The sequence below is a fragment of the Carcharhinus amblyrhynchos genome, chromosome 15 (genome assembly GCF_965287045.1).
Source record: "Carcharhinus amblyrhynchos chromosome 15, sCarAmb.v2.hapA, whole genome shotgun sequence".
In the NCBI taxonomy this organism is placed as follows: domain Eukaryota; kingdom Metazoa; phylum Chordata; class Chondrichthyes; order Carcharhiniformes; family Carcharhinidae; genus Carcharhinus; species Carcharhinus amblyrhynchos.
The window spans coordinates 16,971,885-16,998,000 of record NC_137338.1 but is presented as its reverse complement, the minus strand read 5'-3'; the positions used below and the strand labels follow the sequence as shown (position 1 = coordinate 16,998,000).

Below are 26,116 nucleotides of genomic sequence, written 5' to 3'. Positions count from 1 at the left end.
GGTCATGGGTGGAGGGGGGGGACTGGTGGTGTTAAAATGGCGGCGCAGGCTCGTTGGGCCGAAGGGCCTGTTTCCCAGGCTGTTTTGTTCTTTGTTCTGTTGTTGCTACCGCACTATAATTGGTCCTAATTGCTGGACTAAAGCTATTCTGTTATTTTACTATTCACTTGGGTTTTGCAGACTAGAACTTGGGTTGATCTGTGGAAATTAAGTTACAAAAACCATGGCAGATAACTGCAAGAATGGAAAGTGCTTATTGGCAGACGAGGCCTCTGATGAGGTCAGTGGTTGTATGTTTAGGGAAGAGACTAATCTAACCTTATGTAGTTTCATGAACACTGCGTTCCTAGTCTCAGTAAAAAGTCTGACAACACCAGGTTTTAGTCCAACCTATAAATAGGTTGGACTAAAACCTGGTGTTGTCAGACTTTTTACTGTGTTTACGCCAGTCCAACGCTGGCATACCCACATCATTCCTAGTCTCAGCCACAGGATGAAACAAAGACAGGTACAATGACAAATACTGAAAAAACAGATATAGCGACATGCTAATGAAAGATTAGAGGGGCGGCACAGTGCTTAGCACTGCTGCCTCACAGTGCCAGGGACCCAGCTTCGATTCCCGGCTTGGGAATGTGTGGAGTTTGCACATTTTCCCCATGTCTGTGTGGGATTATTCCAGTGGTCTGGTTTCCTCCCACAGTCTGAAAGACATGCTGGTTAGGTACATTGACCTGAACAGGTGCTGGAGTATGGTGACTAGCGGAATTTCACAGTAACTTCATTGCAGTGTTGATGCAAGACTGACTTGTGACTAGAAGTCAACAAGATTATGAAAGGCATGGACAGATTGGGTAGTCAGAAGCTTTTTTCCAGGATGGAAGAGTCAATTACAAGGGAGCATAGGTTTAGAGGGACTAGAGGGCACAGCCTCAAGATAAGGGGGGGGTGCAGTTTTGAATGGAGTTGAGGAGAAACTTCTTCACTCAAAGGATGGTGAATCTCTGGAATTCTCTGCCCGTTGAAGCGGTGGAGGCTACCTCGCTAAATATATTTAAGACACGGGTAGATAGGTTTTTGGTAGGCAAGGGAATTAAGGGTTATGGGGAGAAAGCGGGAAAGTGGAACTGAGCCACTTCAGATCAGCCATGATCTTATTGAATGGCGGGACAGGCTCGAAGGGCTAGATGGCCTACTCCTGCTCCTATTTCTTATATTCTTTAAGGCGTGAGGGGCAAGTTTTAAAAGAGACGTACGAGGCAGATTTTTTACAGAGAGTGGTGGGTGCCTGGAACTCGTTGCCGGGGGAGGTAGTGGAAGCAGATACAGTAGTGACTTTTAAGGGGCATCTTGACAAATACAAAAATGAGTTAGGAATAGAGGGATATGGTCCCCAGAAGCGAAGGGGGGTTTTAGTTAAGACGGGCAGCATGGTCAGTGCAGACTTGGAGGGCCGAAGAGCCTGTTCCTGTGCTGTAATTTTCTTTGTTCTTTGTATTTAATAAACTTTAAATTTTAGAAGGAGATGGTTTTTTTATTGGATAACAAAGATAAAAAAGCTATGATTGGTGGACTATGTGTGCAAACGAAGGATTAGGAAGTTGCTTGTTCCCTATTTTCTGTAATTAACAATAACTGCTAATTATCTGTGTGAATCAACAGAACACCCAGCAGTGCATTGTACTGCATGTGTGTTGTCCTTGTGTATAAATAATAAAGCTCGGAAGTAGGTGTACTCCTGGTACCATAGTGTTGATTGTACCCAAATCGACGACAATTTCTTGGAGATTCCACTGAGATGGCCGTCCCTCGAAGCGTTGCACGGGTTAATGGTACCTCATCATGCCTCATCGATCAAAGACTTGCATGCCCAATTTCAGCAAAGTCAGTGAAATGCTCGTTGAAATGCAAGTACTGACATCAGTGAGGTGTGTCATCAGCAGTGTTAGTGGAGAGGTGCGAGTCCCTCTTCTGGTGAACTAATGCGGTGACAATAATCTCTCCCTCAATGTCAACAAAATGGAAGTCAACAACTTCAGGAAGCATAGAGGAGAACATGTCCCTGTCTACATCAGCGGAGATGAAGTAGAAAGGGTTGAGGGCTTAATTTTTTTATGTGTCCAGATCACCAACAATCTGTCCTGGTCTCCCCACGCCGACACTATAATTAGGAAAGCCCACCAATGCCTTTATTTTCTCAGAAGATAAGGAAATTTGGCATGTCAACTATGACTGTCACCACCTTTTGCAGATGCACCAGAGAAAGCATTCTTTCTAGTTGAATCACAGCTTGATATGGCTCCTGCTCTGCCCAAGACCACAAGAAACTACAAAAGGTTGTGAATGTAGCCCAATCCATCATGCAAACCAGCCTCCCACCCATTGACTCTGTCCACACTTCCTGCTGCCTCAGCAAAATTAAGCATAATTAAGGATCCCACGCATCCAGGACGTTCTCTTTTCCACCTTCTTCCATCAGGAAGTAGTCTGAGGTCACGTACTGACCGACTAAAGAACAGCTGCTTCCCTGCTGCTGTCAGTCTTTTGAATGGACTTACCTTGCATTAAGTTACATAGGAACATAAGAAATAGGAGCAGGAGTAGGCCATCTAGCCCTTCGAGCCTGCCCCACCATTCAATAAGATCATGGCTGATCTGAAGTGGATCAGTTCCACTTTCCTGCCTTCTCCCCATAACCCCTACTGTCCCTGTCTATCAGAAAGAAAGTTGATCTTTCTCTGCACCCTACCTATGACTGTAACACCACATTCTGCACTCTCGCGTTTCCTCCTCTATGAACTGTATGCTTTGTCTAAAAAGCGTGCAAGAAACAACACTTTTCACTGTATTCTAATGCATGTGACAATAATAAATCAAAATCTTCTGGGGTTCGAGGCCCTGTTTGAGTAGGGTCATTAATTACCTAGGTCCTGGTTCATCGATTGATGGGATATTGTAACCGGTTTAGAGCATAGATGTACCATTACACTGAACTGGCTCCCTTAGTTTTGTTTGTCAAGACCTGTCTGCCATACTTAATTCCACCACATGATGGTGCCCAAGATCATATAGTCATACACTGTTGGCAAGAGTGCTAAAAACTTGTTTCCTTTAACTCTTTATTCCTTTTTTTTATATCTCGCACAAGCTGGCACAAAAGAAATTGAAATGGGCAATTCAGATAGTAAACACTTACAGCAGGACTTCCAAAAGGGATCCCAATAGCGTAGGTGTATTTAAATTATGGATCAGAAAGCATCCGTCATGTGTCCCAAATGGGTGAAGTGGACCCAGGATAAAGGAAAATCATTTCCACCCGAAGAAACTTCTAGGAGGAGCTTAGGATGTGTTTTGGGAAGGAAGGAAACAGAGGATATAAAGCACGTGGGATGATGTGCACATTTCCATTGGCAAAAGGAGGTGCAGATGAGTCGTGAAAACTGAGTCAGAAAGGGCAGCAGAAGCAGGGGGTGGGGGTGCATGAAAGAGTCAAATTACAGTCTCCAGATAGAGGTTTACAGCATGGAAACAGGCCCTTCAGCCCAACTTGTCCATGCTGCCCTTTTATTTAAAAGAACCCTAAACTAATCCCAATTGCCTGCACTTGGCCCGTATCCCTCTATACCCATTGTACCCGTGTAACTACCTAAATGCTTTGTAAAAGATAAAATTGTACCTGCCTCTACCACTACCTCTGGCAGCTTGTTCCAGACACACACCACCCTCTATGTGAAAAAATTGGCATGATGGAAAGACCATGAGAGAAAGCGAGGAGGATGAGAGGAGTCAAGCTGGATGTCCCAATATCAACAACTCCAGCCAGGCGCTCCTCCACCTCCACATCCTCCCTTCCCAGAGCAGCCACCCCTCATACCGGAGGCAGAGGGGGGTGCGGCGGCCGGAGGGGAAGTGGGGCCTTTGGCTTCTTGGCAGGGTTCCAACCAGCAGATAGTGCCGGCACCAGCAGGTCCGGGGGCCCCTCTTCGGGAGCATGTTCAAAACCACAGGATAAATAATTGCCCCTTCACACTTTCCCGGACCCCAGGGTGAGCCCGTGAACGTTTACCGTCCCTGGATGCCCTCCGAGTTGAGGGCAGTTGTTGCATCTGCCCCAATCCTAAAGCTGATGTAGGAAAATGCATGTAAAAGCTCGAAATATCGCGTTGGTGCCACAGTTGTACTACCGATGATATTAAGGTTGTTCTGGGCGCGTGCTTGGGCACCCAGAAGTGGAAAACAGTTAAGGAATTGTCTGGATGGCCACATAGGGAGTCAGAGGCTGCCAAATTAACATAATTGTGGTAGCGTCTGGCTGTGACTCTGTGTAAGTCATTCCCCTCCACTATGGACTGGCATAAGATACATAGCACGGCACGGAAACCTGGTGAGGATGTGCAAGGCTACATAGAGAGATTTTGCTCGTGCTTATGATTAATTCAGGTATATCAGGACGCCGGAATGCCAGCGCTTGTAAATGCTCTTGTGCAGGGATCTCGGCCTGATCGTGTTTACATTGACCTGTGTTGGTGGGAGGGAAAACTGAATTTAGCGAGTTCATTAGTGCCCTCCAGCACTGTAAACGCCAGTTTCAAGACCAGGTGCCCAAATAGGAAAGTAAAGGTGCAGATGAGGTGCCGGCCAGTTAGAGCCTGGGGGAAAACAATCATAATGGGGCAGAGATGGAGGACGCAGGCAAGGGGGTAGGCTATCGGCTGACCGAGATAACAACCCAGGTGCCTGTTTCACCTGCAGTCTACAGGGACAGTGGTCCCAGGGTTGTCCCCAGAGACAACAGGCACAGGGATCTTTGGCCATGCCGCTCCTGCCTCCCCACTACCTGCACCCCTAACGACTCCTTATTCCATGCAGCAGCCCTTTGGTTCCTACTGAAGGTAGCCAAGCCCATCAATGTCCTGCCATTACCAATGCCGATAAAGAACCTGTGATCCCTATCAAAGTTAGCGGGAAGTTGTGTTTCCAGTTGATACCAGAACCACCCTCTGTACGCAAGAGGCCTCTCCAAGCAGAAAGTGATGTTCCCCCACCTCTGTCCCGAAAAGCCAAAAGGCATTTTGTTCAACAAGGGCAATGACAGTGGGTGTCCGGAGGCCTCCTCCACTCTCAAAGCCTGTGATGATGGGGGAATAGTTAGTTATACCTGTGAACATTTTGGGACGAGCTTCTCCCTATAAATTGGGATGTACGTCGATCTGTTCTCCACAGGGCATTCACCTCGAATCTACATATCCAGCATCTACATATCGACAGTATGTGCCCTTCTCTAGCAGATAGGCAAACGACGCTGACAACCCCAGTGTGCTGGTGGGTTTTGATAAAACACACTCTCTCTCCAAAGCACCAGGGTGTGGTCCATCATCTTTTGCAGCATGAACTAGTGAAAAGGACTCTGGATGATTCTGAGCACTCCCTGGGGAGTGGTACAGCGATCTCCATTGCACAGTCCACTATTCCTCTGATGGACCCGACCCATCGGACGAACTAGCAGCGTCTCCTCATCCAGCATCGGACCAGTCGGGGTAGCTGCTGCAATTATCCTTAACACAAAGCCAATTCCCTGTTCCAAGAGCCCCTAGGTGTAGCACCCCATATTACGCTGTCTGTGACACCGGGACATCAGCTGAAAGACTGGGGCTTTATGGTCTATGACTTATTCACTCTAACCACAGCTATACTGTTCGTGATGAGGATGGGTTAATTCTCATATGTGATAATGCCATCCTGTGAAGTTGTATGAATGAAGTGGTGGCATGATGGGAAAATTGGTCAAGTATTTGGTACAAAATAAGGAAAGCTGATCAAGCTATTCTGAAATGTCCGACCTCTGTAAGACCTGATAAGGCTGACTCCACATGACCTAGAGCTGTATGAGTGAGACAAGATAAGGTCCGGGATGAAGGAGTCACCAACCTTCTTCTGTTCTATCAAAGGACGAGATAAAGGTATGACTGATGAGACAAAGGGTTCTAGGAGGTCTGATGAGATATGACTGATGTGACAAAGAGTTCTAGGAGGTCTGCAGGTTGTACCATGATTTACGACATTGCTTATGACGCTATTACTGATCGAATTCCTGAATAAGCTCTGGTAACGCAAACCGATAATGATTATGTATGAATACTGAGTTGATTCTTTATGTAAGAGCGGACTTGAGGAAGAATTAGCAAGTCGTAACGACGGCTCTCGGAACTCAAGTTTTTGCCAGTACTGCATGCAGTGTTTTGTAAATAAAGACAAGTTATTTTGTTGCAACGAACTTTGTTGAGTCTTTCTGCCAGTCAAGAATCAGGGAAATTTCCACTTCAACAGTCCAGTTCCAGTTTTGGGTTCCCAGATTACATTTTGCATGTGTTCAGCATAAGACCGTGTGACACCATGGGACAACTGTGACCATGCCTAAGCTGTTGCAGGGGAGTTCCGGAGTACCTATGGGCAAGAAGCCCTAACGATATGGATTGTGTACTGTCAGCAGAATCCTTTAAGATCTGACTGGATCCAATGAAGCCTTTGTCTGAAGTCTCAATATCCTCTGAACCCAGAGGCAGAGGAAGGCGTCCAGCCCGTCTTGGAAGAACTCCTATGCCTTGGAGTTATTATCTCAACTATTATAACAGCCCCATTCTTCCTATCAAGATCCCGGTAAGAACATCTGATGCTTTATCCACGATCTACGGGCAGTAAATGCATGTGTCATACCTGCATATCCGGTGGTCCCTAAACCTGCCACTATTTTCAGTTGCATCCTGCCACAGTCCACTTACTACACTGTAGTGATCTGTGTGGCACCTTTTTCTCTATCCTCATTCATCCAGATTCCCAATACCTATTCACCTTTACAGAGGCAAGAAGTGTGGATTCGATTGCCTCATGGTCAGACGGAGAGCCCCACTATTTTTGCATGTCCTCCAGTTCGATTTGGCCAATGTCTCTTTTCCCCAAAGCTCTATGCATCTCCAGAATGTTGCGACCTCCTCCTCTGTTCCCCTTCACATGAGACCTGTGCGCAGGATTCCCGGACATTCCTGTGCGCATGACTCCCGGACCCTTCCGTGCGCAGGACTCCCGGACCCTTCCGTGCGCAGGACTCCCGGACCCTTCCGTGCGCAGGACTCCCGGACCCTTCCGTGCGCAGGACTCCGGACCTTTCCGTGCGCAGGACTCCCGGATATTCCTGTGCGCCCTTGCCAACATGGGTCACAAGGCCTCCAAGGGAAAACTGCAGCTTTGTAGTCCTCCGGTTGAATACCTAGACCATGTGTTGGACATCCAGCTCCATCTCCTCTCCTGCAACTGCGTGGACAGCATTGACCTGTTGTCAAAACTGCTGACTAAGAGGGAACTTACCCGCTTCCTAGGCGCGGCGGGCTATGGCTGACAGTGGATTCCCAACTATGCTGGAATTAGCCATACCCTCCGCGACCTCGCCCTTCCCTCAGCTCCTGACAATGTCCTCTGGGACTCCAATTTGGATGCCGCCTTTGCCTCCTTGAAGACCCCTCTAGCCTCTGCACCTGCGTTAGGGCTGCCAGATTACAACAAGCCTTTTAACCTTTATGTCCATGAGCAGAGTGGATCCTCCCAGGCTATCCTCACCCAATCACACAGAGGTTCAGCAGCCTGTAGCCTACTATGGCACCCACCTTGACCCTGTTGCAGGAGAAATACCCTCCTGCCTCTGCTCCAGCGCGACTGCTTATTTGGCCATTATTTCCATACAGGGCCTGATCGACTGGTGCTCCATGTCCCCCACGCTTCTCTTGAATCACTCCACCACCCAACATTTGACAGCTGCCAGAGTTACTAGTACGAAACTGCACTCTTGAGAGAGCCATCCCTAACCATTGTTCGCTGCACTACCCTTAACCCCACAACACTCATGGAATCAAAGAATCCTACAGTGCAGAAAGAGGCTCGTCAAGTGTGCACTGGCCATAATCCCACCCACAACCCCATGTATTTACCCTAGCTGGTCCCCCTGTCACTAAGGGGCAATTTAACATGGTCAAGCCACCTAACCAACATATCTTAGGACAGTGGGGAGAAATTTAAGGAAATCCACACAGACATAGGGAGAACGTGCAGATTCCATGTGACAGACTCCCCGAGGGCCAGAATTGAACCCAGGCCCCAGGCACTGTGAGGCAGCAGTGCTAACCATTGTGCCACGGTGCTGCCCGCAGATGACGACGGTGATCCTCATGATAGTGAAGCAGTCGTCCGGTTGCCTACCCTCCCTTGACCTGATCTGCAGGATCACCCTTTAACAAACCCACACAGGGTCCTCTTTGTCGACGGTGGCTCCACCCGAGCTCCCGACGGCAGTCTCCAAACGGGCTGCACCGTCTGTGACCTCCACTCAGTTGTTAATGTAGCCCGCCTTCCACCGACTGGCCCTGTGCAGGCGGCTGAACTATTCGCCCTCACACGGGCCCGCGTGCTGTCGACTGGACAATCTGTGGATATTTGTACTGACTCACATTACACTGTTATTGTCGCGCATGACTTTGGACAGTCGTGGAACCTTTGGGACTTTCTTACTTCTGCAGGGAATTGCATCAAACATGGCCAGCTCACCGCTAATCTCCTTCCAGCTATTCAGCTTCCCTCTTGTATTGCAGTTATCAAGTGTACGGCTCACACTCGTGCTAATTTCTCAAGGTAATGACAGGGGAGATCATTCCGCATGGACAGCAGCAGCCAAAGCAGTCGGACAACTGATTCCCCTTTATTATCAGGCTGCCTCCCCTCTCCAGTTTCTGAGTTGTCTGATGTTATGCGTTTACAATCTGAAGCCCCCCAGTCGGAACGAGATGCATGGCTGTAGGCCCAATGCCCCCAGCTTTCCGACAGCCTTTCGTGTTCCCCGGATGGGCGCGAGCTGTGCTTCACTCCTGCCCTGGCTTTCCCACACGATACATGAGTTTACCCATGCGGGCAGAGGGCGGATGACACAGGTTTGCACCAAGATTTTCCACCGTGGCAGGAAAATTTGCCGCTCAGTGCGTGCTCTGCCAAAGCCATAACCCTGGAAAAATACCTTCAGTGGCCCACAACCATGGGACCCTTTTGTACAGCTACAAATGGACCTTATACAAATGCCTAAATGTATGGGATATCGCAATGTGCTTGTTTTTGCGATAGGTGGAAGCATACTCAACTAGAAAGGATGATGCTGTCACTGTGGCTAAGTAACTATCACATGAATATGTGGCTAGGTTTGGGATCTCTGAGGTCCTATCTAGTGACAATGGCCCCTATTTTACGGCAAAAATAATACAAGAATTATTGAAAGCATTACAGTGTAGACACTACTTTTTCTGCCCTTACCATCCCCAGTCTACAGGCTCAATAGAAAGGTAGAGCAGGATACTAAAGAATGAGCTAGCCAAATTGTTTGAGGAAATAGAATAGCAATGGCCCAAAGCCTTTCTGGCCCTCATGACCATGTGCTCTCATCCCGATCGTACCACCTCTCTGTCACGTTATAAGGTAGTAATGGGACATCCCATGCGCTTACCTGCCTCCCCACCTTTTTACTATTAAACAGATGGATATCCACTCCCTGGATGGAGGAATGTTGGATTATTGCATAGCATTAACTAACTCTCTCAAAGGTTTGCACTCCCAGATCGCTGAGGCATAAAAAAGAGTCACCACTGAAGGGTGTCACGTGTAACAGCCGGGTGACTTCGTCCTCACGAAGGCCTTCCAAAGGGAGCACTGCCTGGAACCTCATTGGGAAGACCCTTGCCAAGTTCTGCTGGCCACTCAGACAACCATGAGGGTGGAAGGGAGACCTCTGTGGATCTACCCTACTCATGTCAAGTGAGCACTGCCCTTGGAAGAAGGGACTTAAACAAGGACTTGATACTATCCGAAATGTGGACCCACTATTATTGACTGCACTAACCTGTGCAGGGATATGGGTTAACAAGCGGTCCGAAGGATGCAGGCTATCACTTCGCAGGGCAACCAAACCTAGTGTTGGATCTGTACTCACTTCCCTACCACCCCTGCCTCATCAGAGATGCACTTTTTGGTCTCCTTTCAAACCCTACGTGGTCAGCAAATGACATGGTCCATTGTGCGCCTATTTGGAGGCAACAGCCCACCCTTGTGACCATTAAAGGACCAGCGTGACTGTGTGTCAGAAGGAATTATACTAGTGTAACAGTCGGGTGGATGATTTGCCATTGAAGTCTTGTACCAACCCTGCTGATTATGATCACTGGGAAGCCCGATTTGACTTCCACAATCTGTCTGGTCCCATGACATCCTTTTGAGATTGCATGAGGAATGATCCCTTATGCATTTCACAGGCTCCCACTTCCAAGGCTAAACTCACCTACACCGAGGTGGGGGTGTGGTTGCCAGTGGTCATACAACCTCACCGTTAATGGTTCCGTAACTGTTTGGACTCCTGGCGGCTTCTTTCCTAAAAAATCAATCCAGATGTGCTGACCTGTAGGCTTTTTGGGCTTTATGCTTTAGCCAGACTTGTATTATCCATTAGTATGTCCCGAAGAACTCTCCCCTTACTCAGCACTGGCTTACCTTTCGCCACAACTCCACGTGCTGGTACCTGACACTTTTTACAATGGCCCCTTCTAGCTTTAGAGTCATAGAGGTTTACAGCATGGAAACAGGCCTTTTGGCCCAACTTGTCCATGCCATCCCTTTTTTTAAAACTCCTAAGCTAATCCGAATTGACCACATTTGGCCCATATTCTTCTATACCCATTGTACCCCTGTAACAATCTAAATGCTCTTTAAAACACAAAAATTGTACCCGCCTCCACTACTACCTCTAGCAGCTTATTCCAGACACTCGCCACCCTCTGTGTGAAAAAAATTGCCCCTCTGGACACTTTTGTATCTCTCCCCTCTCACCTTAAACCTATGCCCTCTAGTTTTAGACTCCCCTACCTTTGGGAAAAGACATTGACTATCTAGCTGATCTGTGCCCCTCATTATTTTGTAGACCTCTATAAGATCACCCCTCAGCCTCCTACGCTCCAGAGAAAAAAGTCCCAGCCTATCCAGCCTCTCCTTATAACTCAATCCATCAAATCCCGGTAGCATCCTAGTAAATCTTTTCTGCACTCTTTCCAGTTTAATAATATTCTTTCTATAATAGGGTGACCAGAATTGCACACAGTATTGCAAGTCTTATACAACTTCAACAAGACATTCCAACTCCTGTATTCAGTGTTCTATCCGATGAAACCAAGCATGCTGAATGCCTTCTTCACCACTCTGTCCACTTGTGACTCCACTTTCGTTAATGCAAATGACAAATTACAGTGGACCTAGCACTGATCCCTGAGGCACACCGCTGGTCCCAGGCCTCCACTTTGAAAAACAACTCTCTACAACCATCCTCTGGCTTCTGTCAAGAAGCAAATTTTATATCCATTTAGATACTTCACCCTGGATCCCGTGAGATTTAGCCTTCTGCAACAACCTACCATGCAGTACCTTGCCAAAGGCCTTGCTAAAGTCCATGTAGACAACATCAACTGGACAGCCCTCATCCACCTTCTTGTGGGGGCGGACAATACAAAACCCTCCCCATCGATTGGGCTGGCACCTGCACCATAGACCACATTGCCATTGTGACCTTTGGGGTCAAACACCTATCCATCCACTCCTTCTACAACCACCTAGGATTTATGAGGTGTCAGAAATGGTCAGTTCTAAACCTGCTGGTCACCTGTAACACTGGCTTTCACCAGTTTGTCCGAGCCCTCCTCTCAGGTCTTGGTGTCTCAGAATTAGAAAATGGCTGTTATTAATATTTCTGCTACCATGGAACTAATTGAGAATAGTATTGTAGACGCCATTCAGGGCCTGCAGTTGGAAATTCAATTGCTTTCTAAGACGGTGCTTCAGAACTGCATGGCCCTTGATCTCTTATTGGCAGTGTAAGGAGAGTTTGTGTGGCTGTCAATGAGACATGCTGCATCTAGAGACAGATGTGCCTGCCATTCAGGAGAGATGGGTCTCATACACTCAGTTGCTCAGGAAAAGCCCTTTGACTGGTGGGGCTGGCTCCTTAACATTAGCAGATTTTTTGGAGACCTTCCCAAGACTCTTCTCAAGTACCTTATTGTGGGCCTTGCCTTGCCCATTGTCCTGTATATAGTTAAACAACTTTTTTCTTGCTATATCCATTCTATTTGCCACCCTCATGGCCCATCGACAGTCCAGCTCCCATCTCCTCCCCCTCCTCCTGGCCTACAAATCAGCTGAGGAAGAATTTAGAAAACTAATGCACATAGCGCTTGTGGAGGGCCCATCGGATTGTCTTTAAAGGACAAAAAGCGGGGGAGTGTGGAACTTAAGTTACAAAAACTATGGCAAATAACTGTCAGCAAGAATGGAAAGTGTAGATACGGCCTTGATGAGCTCAGCGGTTATGTATTTAGGGAAGAGACTAATCTAATCTTTTGTTAGTTTCATAAACACTGCATTCCTGGCCTTGGCCACAGGATGAAACAAGGACAAGTATAATGACAAATACCATTGGTGACATGCTAATGAAGGATTAGGAGACTGTTTTCTATTGGATAAAAAAGAGCAAAAAGCTATGCTATGATTGGTGGACAATGTATGTAGATGAAAGATTGGGAAGTCACTCGTTTCTCATTTTCTGTAATTAACAATAACTGCTAATTATCTGTGTGAATTAACAGAACACCCAGCAATACATTGCGCTGCACAAGTAATAAAGCTTGGAAGTTTGAGTACTGTTGGTACCATAGTGTTGATTGTACCCAAGTCAACAACAGATTGACAGTAATATCAGGTGACAGGACAGGACGAGGCCCACTGAGAGAAACCCAACTCAGTCTGCTGCATGGGATCTTTAGAGAGGGGTCATTTTCTCTGTATCTCTTTCTCTGGAGACTAATTTCTCTGAAGTTCTGCTGTTTGAGGAAATCTCCTTCTCTGTGGAAGAGTCAGAAGGCAGGTGTCTTTCTGCATCTATCCAGAGGGGCTAAAGACTGGAAATCTAGCATCCATGTGGGTAAATCGGACTGGGTGCTACGTGATTCTGAAATAGGATTTATATCTAATGGGGATGGTGCTTAAATTATCCAGGATGTCACTAAATGGCTACCGAGCATCCTGAAGGGGGAATGTGATGAGACAGAGGTCATGGTACATGTTGGTACCATTGACGTAGTTAGGAAGAGGGATGAGGTCTTGCAACGGAGTTGGGCAGTAGATTAAAAAGCAGATTCTCTTGGATTATAATCTCAGGAATACCCCCATTGCCACGTGCCAGCGAGCACAGAAATAGGATGATAGTGCAGATGAATGTGCGACCTTAAGAGTTGGTGTAGGAGAAGAGATTTAGAATCCTGGATCACTGGGACCATATCTGGGGAAGGTGGGACTTGTACAACTGGGACAGTCTACATCTGAACCATAGTGGGATCAAGTTCCTTGCGGGAAGTTTTGCTAGTGCTATAGAGAGGAGTAAAACCCAGCTCTGTTGACAGAACCCTCATGGGTCAGATACAGACTCCCCAGCCCTCCCTCATGGACATCAGAAACCCCTCCTCCCTACATTACTGACCCCCTTACACCCATTCCCCCCACCCTCCGCCTCCCCCAGCCCCAGTGTCTGACGGACATGACCCTCTCTCTGCCCAGCAATTGCTGACTTGGCTTCCCCTTCATGGTAACCTCGCTGGAATGCTCAAATGGGTGCATGACTCGTACAGACTGCCTGCAGCTGGTCTGCCCTGACAAGGGAGAGTTCCAAAAAACCCCCAAGGCAGGCAGTGCAGGAGGAAATGGTCTCCAGGAAGACAGCTTCCCCATTTTACTGATGCTGATCTGGCCAGGTTGTTGGAGGTAGTGGAGGCAAGATGGGTCCTTCTGACCCTTCCCTTCAGCAGGACGCAATCGCTGAGGAAAGGATGGAAACACACCCTGGGAGGTGGTGGCAGCATGTGTTAGTGCCAGGTCACTGGCCAGGAGAACCAGGAAGCAGTGCTGCAAAAAACTGAATGACTTAGCTGAGGCAACAAGGGTAAGTGTTTTACCTCATCTAACACCTTCCCCCTAAATGATCCCCAGATGCCCCCACCTTCAGCACCCTGAATGCTTTCAGCTTCTGACCCCCAAAGAACCTCCCTTCTCCCACCCAAAAGTATCACAACCCTTGCCCTCTGCGCCACCCCCGAAACATTAACACCGCAATGAAGTTGTTGTGAAAATCCCCCAGTCGCTTGTTCAGGTACACTGAAGGAGAATTTAGCATGACCAGCGCACGTAACCAGAACGTCTTTCAGAATGTGGGAGGAAACCAGAGTACCCGGAGTAAACATATGCTGACACGGGGAGAACGTGCAAACTCCACACAGACAGTGACCCAAGCCAAGAATTGAACCCCTGTTGCTGGCGTTTTAAGGCAGCAGTGCTTCCCAACTCTCTGCCACAATGCCATCCCACAGGTCAAATGCTGGAGTTTACTGCCCCGTTATCCTCCCTAAATCTCCTCAACCCATGTTCATGGCCACCCCTTGACCGCGACCCCATTGATCTTGCCATCTCACAGGGTCTTGCTAGCCTCCTTGTACCAATTTCAGATTATCTGAGTGCTTCCTTATGTCACTCACCACCCACACATGCCATTTCCACACCCCAACCCTACCTCCATTTGCATCCATCCCTGGAACAAAAAAATCAATCCACTAGGTCCACTCACAACTGCACTTTCAAAATTTCAATGTTCTGACCTCTGACCCTCTGGTTGAATTGGTGAATGATGAATGCCAACGACATAGTGTGAGAGTGGACAGAAAGCAGCTGATTCTTTCCTGTGCTGCTGCTTTGTTTGCAAATGGACCCCTGTTTCAACCTGCTGACTGCTATAATCTTCCCAAAGTGTTTCACACTGTTTTGAAGTAGCACAAGACAACAAGCCCACAGACTAAAACCTGACAATTTTGGGTGGCATGGTAACACAGTCGTTAGCACTGCTGGCACAGAGCGCCGGGGACCCTGGTTTGGCCCCAGCCTTGAGTGACTGTGTAGAGTTTGTACATTCTCCTTGTGTCTGTGTGGGCTTCCTCCGAGTGCTCCAGTTTCCTCCCACAGTCCGAAGATGTGCAGGTGAGGTAGATTGGCCGTGCTAAATTATCCCTTCACGTCCCAAGATGTGTTGGTTAGATGGGTTAGCCATGGTAAATGTGTGAGGTTATCAGGATAGGGCGGGGTGGAGAGAATTTGGGTAAGATGCTCTGCCAAAGAGTGAGTGCAGACTTGATGGACCGAATGGCCTCCTTGTGTAGTGTAGGGATTCTATCCTTTGGAAACAGATGATCACCTCAGCCAGCAGCTGGAAGTGCAAATTTGCTGGCAAAAGTTAAGCCAACCTGGATAACAGCCTGTCATAGAAGACTGCATGGATCAGCCAGGGTCTACAGTGGGGTGGCATGGTTGCACAGTGGTTAGCACTGCTGCTTCACAGCGCTGGGGACCTGGATTTGATTCCCAGCATGGGCTGCTGTCTCTGTGAAGTTTGCACATCCTTCCCGTGTCTGCGTGGGTTTCCTCCGGGTGCTCCAGATTTCTCCCACATTCTGAAAGACATTCTGGTTAGATGCATTGACCTGAACAGGCGCCGCAGTGTGACGACTAGGGGAATTTCACAGTAACTTCATTGCGGTGTTAATGTAAGCCTTACTCTGACTAATAAATAAAAAACCTTAACTTTAAAATCTACAAAGAAGTTAAGAGTACTGTCTTTGTAGTTTAATAATAGATGGTTGATTAACAGAAATCCATCACCACCAGTTTCAATTTGCCCGTTTTCTGACAAGTTCTCACACTCACTGTCTTAGATGTGGTATGGACCAGATGCACCCACTACTTTACTGCAGATGAGAACAAAATGTTCACAGTTACAGGTTGTGTTGTAAGTATGAGTGGAGGTGGGGGTGGGGGTGGGGGTGATGGGCAAGGAGTTGAAGTTCGCATCTGCATTATTAGACCTTTGCAACCTTTCTGACGATGTACCCAACAGAGTCACCAGGTTATAAGAATGGAAGCGCAGTTTGAGCAGTTTGTGTATGTTAACAAAAGATCTGTGGTTAACCTCTGATGGTTGCACCTGGTTTTGTTTGATGAATGGAAAATTTATATAAAACTCACCTGATTTCATCACTTTCACAGGAGATGACCCATGTGTAGTTCTATTTTTATACTCATTGGGGTTAGGATATATTTAGTTTTTCTGACCGGCTGATAGAATTATAATGGAAGTTAAAAACTGATACTTTGCTTGCTGGACTTGAATGTATTTTGGGAATGAGTAAGCCCAAACCCCTCTACCTATTTTATGGAAATTGCATAACAACAGAAATCCGAGAGCCACTAGAACAGGCGCACAGTGCGTTAGCACTGCTGCCTCACAGCGCCAGGGACCCGGTTCAATTCTCGGCTTGGGTCACTGTCTGTGTGGAGTTTGTACATTTTCCCCACGTCTGCATGGGTTTCCGCCGTGTGCTCTAGTTTCCTCCCACATTCTGAAAGACGCGTTGGTTAGGTGCATTGATCCGAACAGGCGCCGGAGTGTGGCGACTAGGGAAATTTCACAGTAACGTAATAGCAGTCTTAATGTAAGCTTTACTTGTGACTAATAAATAAACTTTAAAAGTCATTTGGTTGTAAGGATACTTTGGCTGGAATGTTATGGCCATTCACATCAGTGGGATTTTCCTATCCTGCTGTAGTGAACGGAGATTTGGTTGGTTGTCAAATTCTCCGACTTCGCTGCCATGGCAGCATGGCATGAATAGCTGTTAAGATCAACTCTTGTCTTTGAAGTGAAACATAGTCCTTTAAAAAAATCATTTTATTTGATTTATTATCACATGTATTGGGATACAGTGAAAAGTAATGTTTCTTCCGTGCTATACAGACAATACAAACTGTTCATTGATTGCATGGGGAGAAGGAAAAGAGATGGTGCAGGATATAGTGTTTTGTTTATAGATAGAGTATGGAGAAAGATCAGCTTAAGATATGATTTTTATTTGATCGTCTTACATATCAAAATATTGGTCTTGATAGAGATTATTGCTTTGCCTAGAGGTTCCATCGATGGCACTCTTGCCTTGGATTCTGGGATAATAGTCCCACACTAGGAGTCAGGTCTTCTCAACCCAATTTGTACTGGAATGGAAGTGGGCAGCAAAGAAAAATGGGGACCAGGTCATGAGGCTGGAAATTCTACCAGACAGCTCTTTTGTAAGGGCAGGGGACAGTGCGTGGCTCCAAATTCACCCACACTTTTGACAGGTTAGTACTTAAGGGCTTGTTAAAAGGCCAACTCTCAGAAGTTTTAGGACTTTGATGGGGGCAGCTGGCTTTTAGGAAACCTTAGCCATCAGGTGAGGCAAGGGAGAAGAAAACTTTGAGGGTTAGTAGCATGGTATGAGATAATGAGTTACCACATTTACAGCAATAGCAGTAAGGAGAGGGTGGAAAGACTATTGAAGATTCAGAAAGCAGCATAGCAGTAGTCGTCAATTTGGGGATTACCAACCCTTCTGCAATGTCCAGAAATCCCCTGGAATTGGCCTCAATCTTCCAGGAGGAAAAAAATCATTCTGGAAGCACAGCAGTCTCCAGTGATGGCACCAAGATCAGCCTGTAGTCAATGATACATCGGGTACCACCTGACCTTCCCTATGCTGGGAACCTACCCCCATGCCTACAGAAAAGCCCAACTCCGCATCTCCAAACATCCTGCAGACCATGTAATCAGTGCTCCAATCAGATGAAGCTTTGCACACTCTGGCTACAGAGCTGAAAGAAAGGCAACTGAATCAAGCTGAGATTGGCTGATATGGCGATTAATTAGTGATATTAATGTTATTAATTAGCATTGGATTGAATCGGTAGTGACCGGGTGGACCATTGTGCATTGCAGATTTCCATCAACCAAAGCACTCTATCATCCTGCCCAATCATGAGGCAGCTGTCCCTGTTCCCACACACTTGCAACTTATTAGACCCATCCCGTACTCAATTAAGACTCCATGTCAGGGAACGTTGCTGGCAGTGCTGGTCTCAAAACGGAGATGGGTTTGGAACCAGAATTAGATCAGCGCCCCATTTCCCGCTTCCTCTGAGAAACTCCAGTCAGAGGACTTGACCACAAAGATTAAGGCTGACACTTCAATGCAGTGCTGTAGTGGTGCTGCACGGTCTGGGGTGTCATCTTTTGAAAGAGATATTAACTCAGGACCCCCATCTGCATGTTCTGGTAGATGCAAATGATCCCATGGCAATGCCCAACATTTGGAAGAAGAGGAGAAAGTTACTCCTAGTGTCCTGGAAAATATTTATCACTCAATCAAAATCACAGATAACGGAGTCTGAGATTGCTGTTTATGGGAATTTGCTTAGTGCACAATTGGCTGCCACGCTTCTGGCTTTATCACGGATACTGTACCTGATAAAAGACTTAACTTGTCTATGAAGTGCATTGAGATGATGTCCAGTAGTCTCAAAAAGCTATATCAGTACAAGTCTATCTGTTTTATGGTTGTGTGATGGAAGTTGTGGGCAGCGCTTGTATTTTTTGATTCAGCCCCTAATTGAAAAGTTTCTAAGGAAACTAAGACTGAAACTGAGAATTGAAAACCAAAGCTTATGGTTGAAGTAGATAAAAGGAGACTGAGTCATTCGAGCTGGCTGATGAGTCCAGTGTGCAGGACAGGCAGGCTGAAGAAGACACAGGCTGGATCCTGAAGATGAGAATAGGCAAATTACACTGTGGTAAGTTTTCCAGTCCCACCCATCCATCTATTTTCTATGTTTCTATGAGATGCAGCTAACAGAATTAACTTTCCAAACACTTTTCATTTCATTGCCTACAAGATAACACTGGTGGATCTATGTTGTCCCAGCAAGATTGAGGAGGTTTTGCAGATTTTTGGTGTCACTTTTGGTGAAGACTTTCAAGCTAGGGTTGGATGTGTGCTACTGTTGACTGGGGATCAGGCCTCATCCTAAAAGAAGAACTGAAGTTCTTCATAAAACAAAGTATTAAAGGACAATGACTGAAATTGATGGTTTTTATACGGAACCAATTCAAGTCTTGGTTGTATTTACCAGTTAAAGAGTAATTCATAGTTTATAATCAATTGCAATTTGCCTTTTGATTCATGCTGAACAAAGTTGACTTTGGGTCCCAGAATATAGGATTTTATCTAAGATTGTACTTTGTTTGAATCTTGTACAGTAAAAATTTTTCTGTTTTAAATGATGGTATCTATTGGGCTCATTCTTTTAGTAAATAACTGGGATTTTGGATTTCTTTTACTTTAAAAAAAAAGTTGTTCATTCCCACTAAGACCCTAACAGTTGTATAATTTAACTGACAGGATAGTACAAGGTGAACAAAATGAGCTTTAGCAACAGGCCTTGTGACATAAGAACGTAAGAAGTCGGAGCAGGAGTAGGCCATCTAGCCTGCCCCGCCATTCAATAAGATCATGGCTGATCTGAAGTGGCTCAGTTCCACTTTCCTGCTTTCTCCCCATATTGTGATGATGATATCATTCCTAAACTTCATTTTACCATCATGGGAAACTAATAGCATCCAGAGGCTAACAGAGCAACTGAACATTCACTTCTCTATCTATATTGCCAACATCATAATGAGAGAGGCAGCTTACAGAATTAGCTTTCGTAGAATCATAGAATCCCTACAGTGCAGAAGGAGGCCTCTCAGCCATCGAGTCTGCATCAACCACTATCTCACCCAGGTCCTAGTCCTGTAACCCCACATATTTATGCTAATGATCCCCCTGACACTAGGGTCAATTTAACATGGCCAATCAACCTATCCGCACATCTTTAAACTGTGGGAGGAAACTGGAGCACCTGGAGAAGACCCACCCAGACACGGGGAGAATGTGAAAACTCCCCACAGACAGTCACCTGCGGTCTTGAACGCAGGTCCCTGGCGCTGTGAGGCAGCAGTGCTAACCACTGTGTCACCATGCCAAATACTCCTCTTCCTAAAAATTTAACTTTTAATTTCATTAGCTATAAGTCAAACCTACCTGCAGCTCTAAAGCATGAAGTCACCTCCAAGCCCTATTTGAGATTCTAAGGTGTCTCTGAGAGTTACCTCAACTTTAAAATAATTCATGTGCAGTATATAGATAAATTACAGTCATCCCAGGGAAACAGGAGATATTAGCTAGGATTTTCCAGCCCCATCCTAGTTGGTCCCGCCATGGGGGATTTTGTGGTCCAGATAAAAGTCCATTGATTATCATTGGGAGTGGACAATCCAGGCAGTGTGTGGGGGGTGGATGGGGCCCAGGGCCCACTCATTGTTTGTATGATTCATTTAAACGCAAACTAGGTAGATTTCTCACAAAGATATTCTTGGGATGTAGTAAATGAGTAATTTGAGGTGACGCAATACCTGTGGCATGCCGGGCAGGAAATGTGACTTTGGACTTATGGATCTAAAGATTGGGGTGGATCCATCTTTTGGCAGGCAGAGTTGGAAGTAACAAGAAAAGATCACTGTGCTTGAGTGGAAATAAAGGTTGATCTTCTGTTCCTGATCCATACAGTTTCAAGGCGAAACGCTGCTCCACTGTACAGTGTTTACATATTCTTGCTTTTGAGTAGAGCCCTTCACAGGAGGAAGCCACCCAGAAAGATGAGGGGAAGGAGATAACCACAAGTCAACAGGGGAAACAGAAAGCAAAGGAAACCCATTGGCAGGCTGACAGAGGCAGAACCATCTGCTTAAGAGGATTTGATAGCTATGTGGCAGCCCACTACATGAACCTGAGACAGCACAGTGGTTGGCACTGCTGGCTCACTGTGCCAAGGACCTGAGTCTGTGCAGAGTTTGCACGTTCTCCCCGGGTGCATGTGGGTTTCCACTGGGTGCTCCTGTTTCCTCCCATAATCTAAAGATGTGTTGGCTTGGTGGATTAGCCATCGGGTTGTTGTACAAACCTGTGGGTTTTAACCTCCACTAGCGAATGAAAACACCAAGGATCCAGAGCCTCTGTGTTTGATTGGCCTAATCAAACGATGCAATCGGGTTTTTGTGGTAAAGTAGCAGATAAACGCAACTTTATTTTATAGCTACTTAGACACTAGTCAATCCTTGCAACACTTAAAACAAGTACTCATTATCTGCTAATTTATTTAACTTAAGATTGGTTTCCACTTGCATGAAACCTGACCAGGATTATGCTGCATGGCTTTCTTTTCTTGCAGATGTTGCCTTCTTCCTTTGCTTTGGTCCCTGGGTTTTTTACACTGCCCACAAGCACTTTGTGTTAGCATTCTTATACCCCAAACCAACCGATGAATTGATCAAAGACCCAATTGGATTGTTTAATTAGGCCAATCAAATGGAGTCAGCACAGAGATTCTGGACCCTAAAGACTCCAGCATGTTTTTCGGCCTTGCTGCATCTCGCTGACTCCTCAATGCCCATATAAGGAAACACTGGCTCCAAAATTTTTGGAACCAACTTCTTCAGCTCTTTGGTTTAGGATCAAGTTGCTACATCCACATCTTGTGTCCTTCAGGCCAGCTTGGCCATGGGAAATTCCAACATGCTTAAAAACAACTTTGGCCGAAAATCAGGCTTGCTTGATTGAAGATCCTTCAACATATTAAAAATTAAATCTCCGCAGGGCATTCAGCCACAGGATATAGAGCAGAAGGTGGGCCTGGGTAAGATGCTCTTTCAGATTGTCAGTGCACACTCAATGGGCCGAATGGCCTCTTTCCGCTCTGTAGGGTTCTATCAACAATCTAGACAACACCTTTCTTAAAGGTTACACACTGTCCAAAATCTGTATAGAATAAATTGCACAGCTTTGACAATGCTACTTCATACCAACCAACTTACAGAATCAACAACCACACAATTTCGGTGATGGCCACCACATAGTCACGGCAGCTACAAACATTACTGTTTTCATTCATTCTGTTTGAGTGTAACGTTTGGCATCCTAAATCTATTCTGCTTAGAGAATGAAGGAAGACAGTAGGATTAAGCCTCATGGGACTGTAATGACCCTTATGTCAGAGTAACTACTTCCCCAGATAGCTGGCCACACACCTCTTGCTGATGCCTGGGTAGTATATCCCTGCCTTCTTTCTTTTTCCTATGCAAACACGTGAGTGGGGAGGGTGGGTGTGGTGGGAGTAGGTGTTGAGGGTAGACACACAAGAGCTGCTCTCACTAAAGATTGTAGGACACATGACCGACATCCTATTTGGAGCCTCTTGCTGGGCCAAAGCTCTGAAAGGTCATTCAGCAGCTGGAACTTTCCAGCCCTTCGCGCATCAGATCTCCTCATCCCACAGATGTGAACAGGGATTACAATGACTCACAGGAGAACTCACAACAGGAGGTGTAGCTGAAAAATTCTCGCCATCATGTTGAAATCAAGTGGATTATAAGTGGGCTGGGTTACTGTTTCAGATTGTTAACATTTTATCCCCCCACCCCCCAATCATTTTGTGTGGGAGGGGGCATTAAAATAGATTAAAAGTTATTCAGTTTTTTTCCAAAACTTTGAAGTAATTATGTAACTAATGCTAAGTTATGTAATGTCGTTGAAGTCTGTTCTAGATAATGCAGTGGTCATAGTAGTTTCTTATCATCTGCTATTCAGAGTAAATCACACAAATGATTGGATCAGATAAAGTTCTAACAACATCAAAAAATGATTATATACTTAGATGAGCATCAGAAGGTTAACGTAGAGCTTTTATCTTTGTAAGGGTATGCAGTCTCTCTTCCTTTTCCTCTCTCGCTCTTCAGATGATTGCTAGTAAACTTGTGATAAGGACTGTCTGCCCCAGACACCCACTCGCCCCAATTTTCCATTCGCCATGTGTCCCTCTTCGATGCCTTCAGTATAGGTGTAACCTATCAGAAATTCAGTCCAACAGGTGAATAAAAGTTCAATATTTTTCCATTCTATAACAGCATTGACATTTTAGCGAGCTCCCTTAGCGTTCTGTCTTAATCCTTAAATACTGTAATCTGTGTGGAATGTATCTTAATTATCTGATTATATGCATTATACAAATATAATTATTGTCTGACCATTAATATATGTTCAAATGAAAATTTACCACCCGCATGAGATATTAATCCACTTTATCCTTTCAGGTTACTGAGTGATAATAATGAACAGTGATGAAGGGTGGCATGGTGGCACAGTGGTTAGCACTGCTGCTTCACAGCACCAGGGACCTGGGTTCGATTTCCAGCTTGTGTCACTGTCTGTGTGGAGTTTGCATGTTTTCCCCACGTCTGGTTGGTTTTCCTCCAGATGCTCCGGTTTCCTCCCAAAGTCTAAGGCCATGCTGGTTAGATGCATTGACCCAAACAGGTGCCAAACTGTGGCAACTAGAGGAATTTCACAATAACTTCACTGCAGTGTTAATGTAAGCTTACTTGTGATAAATAAATAAACTAATGCAGAAGGTTGAAGTTATGCATATTTAGTGCTCCAGCATCCTCAGCCAGAGGATGCATGCAAAGACCTCTGTACTCACCATGCACTTGCTTTCAGCCATGTATTTAAGTTGCTTTTACTCAGGTTTGTTCTTATCCAAACCACCCTTGGCCTTCAAGCATGTCTGCTACCCATAAACTCCACTCTGAGATTCTCAGACAGAGCCCTATACCAGAATGAAGAGGTTGCTGCTCTCAGACCCCCTTCCCTCAGTAGATGACTTGACGTCTAATTCTGCTGCTTCGTCAGACCTACTACCACTTCTAATTGGCAGCCTCAGGAGGAAGAAAGCAAAAAAATCAACCAGGACGCAGGCCTTTATATCCATGACCATTTGCACACGATGGATGGGAAATAAGCATCCAGTGCCTCTTGTAGCAGGGTGGGTATAGAGAATTCCAGGTTGAGATGGTCAGATGTGTTAGAATATGCCTTTAAGGAATACCACTGTGTTATGTGACCCAGTCTTAGTTTCATTTTTGCTTTGATCAGGGCACACACACAGCTCTGGTGTGCCCCGGGTCCTTTGTCGGGTGCTGGTGCGCCACAGCCTGAGGTGCTTAGTGGGAATGCACAGCAGGGAGGGGTTGCCTGTATGAGCTGCTACATACCTTTCACCCACTTGCCCTTGCCTGCTGCCCGGTCATGTCAGGTATGCCTTGTTGCCTGCTGTCCAGCATCAGATGTCCTCGGTGGAAAACTCTACACATAGTCCTCCCACTAGACTTTAGGGAGCTGGAGTGGAGGGTATTGCATGCAGCAATCCCGTACAACCGCAGGTTATGTTGGTTCACAGCTTCCAAGATGCATGTGTTTTTTGCAGCCTTGGAGACTCTGTGAACCACGCATGTGTAAGTTGTCCTAGGCTGCACCTCCTTTCCAGTGTTCTGAAAAAAAACCTCTTATTTGCTCTTCAATCCAACACCCCGGCCCTTGGCCCCCCCTTTAACCAAAGGCATCCTCCCTCACTTCAACAGAAGAAATATCTTGTAGATCCATTGGCATTTTAGAGTCCTTCCTGTTCAACTTTTTCAGGATTGTGGTTTGTCAGGAAATCAGCAAGTGATAAGCATCAGGTAATTCATCCGTACCTTTGGTGGGTGAGGATGAATGTGCAGTTTTTTTACTTTTTAAAAGTAAAATGACAAATTGTCCTCTTGCCTTGCTTCGTCCTCTTGCCTCACCTTCATTTTTGACACCAGATTGATCGTGTCACTTCATATGACTGATCCTTCTTGATTTAAGTGAGTATGAATTTTCTGAAAGAGCAGGCTTTTTTTTCCCCTTCCTCAGCACTGGGACATTCCTACTCCCCTCCACCTGCAAAACTTGCATAACTCTGAGATACGGAATGATCCGGCTATCCGGTACATGAATCACAAGAGATAGTACGCAGGGACAGCAAATGATTAGGAAGGCAAATTGAATGGTGCTGTTTATTGCAAGGGGAATGGAACATAAACATAGGGATTACTGAAAGTAGGGATTACTCTCACTGAATAATTTCTCCCTCAACTTCTCTCACTTCCTCCAAACAAAAGATATGGCTATGGGTACTTCAAGAGGAAGGGATTAATCAAGAATAGTCAGCATCAGATTGTTAAAGCGAAGTCATGTCTCACCACCACGATTGAATTTTTGGAAGAGATGACCAGGTGTGAGAAATAGGGGCAATGCATTTGGTGTAGTCTAATTAGACCTCAGCAAGGCTTTTGACAAGTTCTCACATGGGAGACTCATAGCGAAGGTAAGAGCCCGTGGGTTCCAAGGAAATTTAGCAAATCGGATCCAGAATTGGCTGAAAGTCTGTGTCCAGTGGAATCACACAGGGATCAGTGTTGGGGCTCTTGCTGTTTGTGGTTTATATAAATTATTTATACTGGAATGTTAGAAGGGTTGATCAGTAAGTCCGTGCATAATACGAAAATTGGAAGGGTGGTAAATAGTGAGGAGGATGGCCTTGGATTACAGGAAGATATAGACTGGCTGGTCAGATGGGCTGATCACTGGGCAAATGGAATTCAGTCTGGGTAAGAGTGAGGTGATGCACTTAGGCAGGACAAACAGGGTGAACGGCAAAACTCTGGGATGCACTGAGGATCCGAGGGACCTTTTATGCATGTATACTGGTCCCTTGAAGTAGCAGGATAGATGGATAAAGTGGTCAGGAAGACATACGGTATACTTGCCTTTATTAGCCGAGGCATGGAGTTTAAGAGCAGGGAGGTTATGCTGGAACAAATGAAATGTTGGTTAGGTCATAGCTAGAGTACTGTGTGTAGTTCTTGAATCCACATTATAGGAAGGATGTGATAGTACTGGAAAGGGTGCAGAGGAGATTTACCAGGATGTTGCCTGGCCTGGAGAGTTTTAGTTATGAAGAGAGATTGAATTGTCTGGGGTTGTTTTCCTTGGAGCAGAGAAGACTGAGGGGGAGATTTGATTGAGATGTATAAAATGATGAGGAGCATATATAGGGTTGACAGGAAAAAACTTTTCCCTTTGGTGGAGGGATCAATGACCGGGGGCTTAGATTTAAGGTAAGGGGC

At 45.9% G+C, this 26,116-nt stretch overlaps 1 protein-coding gene and 1 long non-coding RNA gene across 5 annotated transcripts in view; both read left to right on the top strand.

Annotated features, from left to right (window-relative positions):
* The window catches only part of LOC145353107 (E3 ubiquitin-protein ligase DZIP3-like), a 162,553-nt gene that overhangs the window by 97,527 nt on the left and 38,910 nt on the right, over positions 1-26,116 (top strand). The window lies entirely within an intron of this gene.
* LOC145353106 (uncharacterized) lies at positions 451-6,270 on the top strand. The gene is made up of 2 exons (XR_013888641.1): positions 451-5,991; positions 6,033-6,270. It is a non-coding gene; the product is annotated as an uncharacterized LOC145353106 (long non-coding RNA).